At 35.2% G+C, this 7,734-nt stretch overlaps 1 long non-coding RNA gene across 1 annotated transcript; it reads right to left on the bottom strand.

The window, feature by feature from the left end:
- Positions 1–4,047: 4,047 nt before the first annotated feature.
- Positions 4,048–5,757, bottom strand: LOC113331504. The gene is made up of 3 exons (XR_003350977.1): positions 5,471–5,757; positions 5,348–5,392; positions 4,048–4,294 (listed from the first exon to the last, which is right to left on the bottom strand). It is a non-coding gene; the product is annotated as an uncharacterized LOC113331504 (long non-coding RNA).
- Positions 5,758–7,734: the final 1,977 nt, after the last annotated feature.

Below are 7,734 nucleotides of genomic sequence, written 5' to 3'. Positions count from 1 at the left end.
TTTAAGCTCGAGTTTTCTTCTTCCAACCTTTTGAACTTTTCAAGCGCAATAACTAGATCATTCTTGGAAGATTCGCATTGAAATTTGAGATCTTCTCATTCCGAATCCAATAACACGTTCATCTCCACGTTATCCAAGTTATCTAGCTTTGCTTGAAGAATAATTTCCCGATCTCGACCTTCGGAAATTTCTTCTTTAAGCTTTCGTATTTCGTTGAGATAATCTCTTGCACCACTAGAATCAAGTTGGTCTTGCAAGTCTTTATTCCGACTACGAAGTCTTTCATATTTAACTTTCTCACTAAAAACGGTGCTATCAGCTTCCGAAAGTTTCCAATGACATTCTTTAAGAAGATTATTAGCAATTGGATCAGCATGGAACACTTCTTCGTCAGAATCATAATCAGTATCCGAAAGAATTTTTCCAGAAGCTAATGCAATCTCGCCTGCAAGCTCTTGAGGATTATAATATTCAGGTCCATCATCAAGAGTATGCAAATATGCAGCATATGCCGATTGTGTACGGCTCCAGCTAGGACATACTAAAGAAAGATGCCCGAAACCACGACAATTATAGCATTGTACATCATCATTAGGAGATGTAGTAACTTTAGCAAAACTCTTTTTCCTGTCTCTCAAAAGTTTTCGAAATTGTCGTGGAGTAACATCCTTAGTATCTGGCGAACCAGATTTATCCTTAGGGGATTCAGAATTTTTTGCAGCTTTAAGAGAAATCACCTCTTTTCTTGCGTGTTCATTATCAAAGATCTTCAACTTTTCAACAAGAGTATTTTTGGAGAGTGTAGAAAGATCGTTTGCTTCTTCAATGGCATGTTTCTTAGACTCGTATCTTGATGGTAGAGACCTGAGAATTTTGCACACAATATCTTTCTCTGGAATAGTTCTTCCTAATGCAAAGAGGCGTTAACTATTTGAGAAAGTCTTTGGTCAAACACATCAAAGGTTTCATCATCAGACATGTGAAGGTTTTCCCAGTCAGATGCTAGGTATTGAAGCCTCGCTTCTTTTTCTGCGGCATTCCCTTCAAATACGGTTTCTAAGATATCCCAAGCATCTTTAGACTTATTGCACGTAGTCACGTGGTGCTGAAGATCTGGGATAATGGCATGGATAATAGCATTCAAACCGTCGGAATTTTCTTTGCAGCAAGTATCTCAGGGGCTATATTCACCAATAGGTTTGGGAACGTTTACATCTCCTACTGCCACAACGGGAGCATCATAGCCATTAACTATACCCATGATTGAAAATCACGTGCTTGAAGAAAAGCTCGCATAATTTTCCACCATAAGTAGTTCGTGCCATTGAAGACTGGCGGTACGTTTATAGAGATAGCACCTCTGTCCATAGAATCAGATTGCTACAACACAGACTTATGAGGTCTTAGCGTGTTTGCCTGCTCTGATACCAATTGAAAAAGGGGGTCTAACAACACCACCCAATATTTCGTTTGGCAATCTGAATAGACAAACTCCAATATACTTTCAAGAGAATCAACTAGACAGTTAGACTCAATCTATAAAAAGTATATCAAAGAGTTTTATATCTCTATCTCTTGATTCAATCCGCAATCAGCAAATAGGGATTTGCGAGCCCGATTGAATATAAGAGGATTAACTTGAACGGTACCAAAGACCAATGTTCAAGTGTCAATCAATTCACTCAACAACCCTAAGGTCGGATACAAGAACTGATTGATCTTAACGTACAACCTGTGATATTTCTATTATATAAATAAAATATAATGCGGAAAAGAAATAACACAGACACCAGATTTTGTTCGAGGAAACCGCAAATGCAGAAAAACCCCGGGACCTAGTCCAGAATAAACACACACTGATTATAAGCTGTTACACCAATTTCCTACTACCTATTCGGACTAGATGTAATACCTTCTTCAGCACTTGTAGAACTCCTAGCAGAATACCGATTCTCTTTAGAAATTCTTCACACAAATCTTCTAGCAGAACCCGAGGCTCTCTTTAGAAGATAACACCACACGATTGATACGATTCGATATTTTGTTTGCACAAAACACCGGTTTGATTTCCCTTTAGATGTAAATCAAGGTTTTGGAAATCTTGTGTTTATTTTGATAAAAACAATTACTAGGTAAAAGTAATATTAAAACAAACCTGTAGATTAGGGATTATTATACTCTTCAATAAAATGAAGAGAAACCTAATAACTCTACAACAAGAACAACTAGAATAAATCTAGAGATATCTTGTTTAAAACTTCTCAAGGATTTTTACGAGATGTCTCAATAAAAGTTTTTCTTTCTAGTCTCCGATTTCGACTAACAAGTGTTGGTATACGATCGGAGACTGAAATCTTTCAAAGTCTAGGGTTTATGATCACCAACTCTTGAATGGTTTTATCTCAGAAGAGAAAACCTTAGAATAGACAAGAGGTGAAAAACCTAGATTACAAGTTGTATGATCAATCATGAAGATTAAATCCAACTTGGCTTTGTGATCCCTAATACAAAGACTTTTATCTCACTCTTGTTCACGAAGAACATAAGACGTGGAAAACAACTTGCAGAGCTTACGCCAATTTTACAAAGGGATGAAGTACGTGTAAACTCGCGAACTCCTTATTTATAATGAACAATAGCTTGGAAGCTACGCAAAGTTATTTTCCTTTTACAAGACTCTCCTAAATATGTGAGTCTTTCCTAAGTTAAAACTCTTGCCAAAATAATTAAACAAATAACGTATTTAGCAAAAATTATATTTATGTGAATAAATCACATTTTAACTTAGACAGGAATCACAAACACTTTAATATGGTAATCAAAAATGTTTGGACCAATAGCTAACTTGCCTAGATAAGGAAACATCACCAACTTGACCAAAAATCCCTTTTAGTCACGTATTGGGCCCAAGTTCGCGGACCACTCCAAAGCCCATGGAATGTTTCCTACTAATGAACTTAAATCACTCATAACTTTATCGTTATAACTCGGAATTGAGTGATTCTTGGCTCGTTGGATTCGCAAGCTCATTCATTATAATATGAGATCCTTTATAGGAATAAAGGTTATTGTTACCAAAGTCATGAATCAAATAACCTCAAGTATATATACATAAATGTACATTTACCGTCATAGGAATTGTTCCATAGAGTGAGCATTTATCTCGATAGATTAGAAAGGTAGAATTGAACAAGAATCCAAACTAAATCAATCACATACCTTTGTTGATGAAGTACTTGTTGATGTCTTCTCGTAGTCTTCAATCTTCATCCTTTAAGAATAGCTTCGATTCAACTTCTTAGACCTAATCTAGTCTGAAACTATCTTTAGTATGCTAAATCAAGAATGCATTTTGGCAACTAAAATTGACAACTAACTTGACATACCAACGCTAGTGGGTTCAACCGAGCTATGCTCTAATAATATGTTCGGTGTACAGACTGTTGTAAACTTTGTTGTGCTAGCGTAAGAGAGAGCACGTGGACCTAAGAACATGAGGACGGGTCGTGCCAACCGGAACTTACAATTCCAGAATATAGACTAAATAGTTGTATACTTGGTTGTGACTATGTTGTCCTTGTTGTGCATCCGTCCTATACATGGTGTAAACCGCATTGCCAAGGCCTAGTAAGTATTTTAAACGTTGGCATACAACTTATTGTCCAGGACAGTACCTATTGTAAACATTGTCATATACCGTATTGTCCCGTTGTCCATCAAAATTCGGGACAACGAGTCCGACGACGAAAAGCAAAGGAAATTTAGGACACGCGTGGTATTTACAAATTTGTTCGGGAACGTAATGACCGAAGTCCCTTAGTTCGGGATTTTAATATTTCCGGCCCTTATTTTGTCAATCGCAATATAAGTGTCCCCCGACACGGTATTGCCCCTTTTTTTATGGTGATGAAATTACAGATGAAATGATAATATTCATTCGTACTAGTCTAGCCGCACGCGCGATGCGCTTGCCATTTTATTAAAAAGAAAAAACGAACTCTTCATTCACTCACCTTCCAGATTAAATTGTAATTTACAGAAACACGCTGCACCAATAATATTGAAAATTATCATCAGAAAGAGGGTACAAACTGAAGACGAACTCTCCATTCACTAACTTTCCAGATTAAATTGTAATTTTACAATAACACGCTGCAACAATTATATTGAAAATTATCATCAGAAAGAGGGTACAAACTGTTTTTGTTCGCCTTTTATTTTCTGGCTTCACTGGGATTAAACAATTGTACGAAATTATAATATGCAAACACCATGTCAGAGACTTCCTTGCAACCTGCAAAACAGGAGACATTGTTATTCTCATTAAACTTTATTTTTATTAAAAAAGTTTCTCGAATAGCTTTACTGGTTCTAGAAATACAATATTTGCAAGCACATATCACACTAACAGCAACACCTAATATCTAAAATGCAAAAACATGCACAGTAAGGAAAATACCATTCAACATGTTCAAGTCGAGCACTACAATTTAACTAAGGTGGATCTCCAAAGCAGGCTTGTTATGCAATTATTGAGAACATGTTGGATGGTGAAGTTCCATTTACTTCGATAGATATTGCTTAAAATCCCTTATTCTTGGACGGATGGTCATCAATAATTTAATATCCCTAATGGGGAACTTTTGGCCAGATTTTGGAACCCATGAAATGAACACGTTGATTAAGGATCCATGTATTTTCACAAGCACTACCCAACCCAAGAAATATTGCATAAAATGTATATCTGGTAATTCCCAGGAACTTCAATCACACCAACTAAGGACATTGTTCGTACGCTATCAACAGATTGTGGTTCTACTCTAATGTAATAAACATCACCAAACTACCACCTTTCAATTTGGTCCAACATGTGGACACATGCAATTTGCAGTCAGCTAAATTGAGACATTGTCATATTCAATATGTGGCAAGTTCCATGAACTTCAATTCAACCAAGTTAGGACATTCTACGTTAACGATACCTTTTTGCTAGTACACAGATCTACTGATGATAATCCAAGCACATTACACCGCCTACTTATTGAATCAGAATTTTGGTTTGTAATAGGAGTGGAGAAATACTGGTTCCTCAAACTCAGATTGAATATGACATCATTAGCTATGAACTTATCGCTGAATTGAACTTTAAACATGTTTCATCTATTAGGAAAATTAACAAACAGTTGGAGATCACAAATTATGGTGTTAGGCATTTCTTGAAAAATGGTCTGATTAAAGCGTCATATTAAAATTAGTCTCATGAAAACCCATTCAATTAGGTTGAATTTCATGAAAACTCATTCCATAATTCATTCCACGAAAACCCATTCAAACTAAAATCACTAACATGTACATCCGCTTTTGTTCTCTTGTCTTTGATGTCGTTCTATATCTGAAAACAAACAAATCCACTACTAATTAAAAGCTAAGAATCGGCGCAGAACAGAAATTAAAAAGGATTAAAACTTACCCATCAACGACTTCATGTGGAGATGAATATGGATAAATTAATTTTTTTTTGTCTCAAACTTCATGGTTTAACCAAGCATAACCCTAAATCAAGTAAGTAATTTGGTTAAAAGAATCACCAACTCAAGAGAAGTAACTTGAAAATGAGGAACTAAAGAGATTAGATATGGAAATTGGAATCGAAAAAAAAAGAAGCAATGGAGCGAGAGAGAAGATGAAGATCAGAAGTTATCCTGCAAATACATGGCGAGGTGATGGATATTTTGGTAACAAATGGGGGCCACAGTCAAAAAGTCTCCCTTTTCTTTATTACAGTAAGAAAATATGTGCACTTTATTGTATAATATTTTTGCTTTAAAAACACGCTACAACTGTTCATGGTTATGAATTGAGAGGAGAACTGATAATTTTCATTTATTCAGTATGTACACTTTATTGTACACTGTATTTTTGTTTTATGTCTTATTCTTATTTTTGTATATTGATCTTTGTAATATGCCGATTTTCCCATGAAAAGTATGTGTATATATATATTGATCCGCCAGAGTATTTCCCATAAAAAGTAACTTTTTTTTGTGGGTATGAATAGTTGATTATCTTCCATGTGTTTTAGTAGGTGTGCACATAGTTGGTGCGCCGAGTGTATTTCCCTTAAAAGGTAGGTAGGTGTGTACATAATGGTGCACCAATGTATTTTTCATGGAAAAATAGAGTGGTTGATTTGTTCCATTTTATGTTAGTGTATACATATTGGTCAATTTCCCATGAAAAAGTAGGTATATTTGTAGGTTATGAATAGTCGATTTCATGCATGTTTTGTAGGTTGTACATACTGGTGCACCAATGTATTTTCTATGAAAAGTAAGTTTGTGTGGGTATGAATGATTAGTTTCATGCATGTTCAGTAGGTGTGTATATACTGGTGCACCCGTGAAATTTCATGAAAGGTAAGTTTGTGTGTGAGTATGAATGGTTGATTTCATGCATGTTTTGTAGGTGTGTAAATATTTATCCACTCGTATATTTTCCATGAAAAGTAGGTCTGGTCTGGGTATGAATGGTTGCTTTCATGCATATTTTGCAGGTGGGTACATATTTGTGTATCCATGTATTCCCATGAAAAATAGGTATATTTGTAGGTATAAATGATCGATTTCATGCATATTTTGTTGTTGTGTACATACTGATAAATCAGTATAGTTTCCATGAAAAGTAGGTCTGTGTTTGAGTATAAGCGGTCGATTTCATGCATATTTTGTATGTGTGTACATATTGGTGCACACTTATATAATCCATAAAAAGTAAGTTTGTTTATGGGTATATACGGTTGATTCGTTCCATGTTTTGTAGATGTGGACATATTGGTGTACATGTGTGATAAATGAATGCATAAGCTTATGTCTGCGAAAATAATTATGTGTACAAACTGCCGTACATGTTGAAAAATTGATTCCATAAGCTTATACAATATAAATGAAAATGTTATAATCATATGGGTGCTCTTTATGTAGATCTTGCAAAAAGCTTTCACAATACGTTTGCGAAATTTCGACGAGCGATTCAAAAGATAAATTGTCTTTAAATTAATTATTTAAAATTACTAACATCAATATGCATCACTTTGGACTAGATTGTAATTTTTTAGGGTTATTAGTATCCTTTCCATATTTTAAATAAATAAAGAATTAACTTGTGCCTAGTTTAATGAGTCAAGACTAGCTAGTCCATATTAGACCCAAATTGGACTAAATTGTTTTTTTTTCTTTATTAATTTTATCGGCGTTTCTCTAACCTGCGCGTCCTTGTGGTTGTTGTTTATTGTGCGATAGGTTATCTTGCACAAGCCTATCAGTTTATTCTGAAATTTATTTTTGGATGTTCGACTTATTCGTTGGCATATTCGGCCTCTGTCACTCATTGGTTATTGTATAGGAAGTCTACGACAATGATTATGCTCATATGTCGTTTGGTGAATTTGAAAACGTATCTGGACTAACTGTAATGGTTTCGATGAGTTTTCCTATTAGATTAGTTTGTTCAATGACGAAAATGGTGAAATCATCATGTCAGCTGAGGATGACATCAGTTTTATGTGGTTGCGTTGCTAATAATTCTCCGGTGCTCCTTCAGAATGAAAGTAGAGTCTAGTTTTTTCCATGCAACGTGAGGGAATCATTAAAGTAGTTTGTCTCTGATTCAATGTATGCATCATTGTTCGCATCATCTCATAAATTTGATGCTTCAAAGATAAAGTTGTGCCTACTG

The sequence above is a fragment of the Papaver somniferum genome, chromosome 1, assembly GCF_003573695.1.
Source record: "Papaver somniferum cultivar HN1 chromosome 1, ASM357369v1, whole genome shotgun sequence".
Classification (NCBI taxonomy): domain Eukaryota; kingdom Viridiplantae; phylum Streptophyta; class Magnoliopsida; order Ranunculales; family Papaveraceae; genus Papaver; species Papaver somniferum.
The sequence above is the reverse complement of the archived record's forward strand: the minus strand, read 5'-3'. Positions and strand labels throughout refer to the sequence as shown.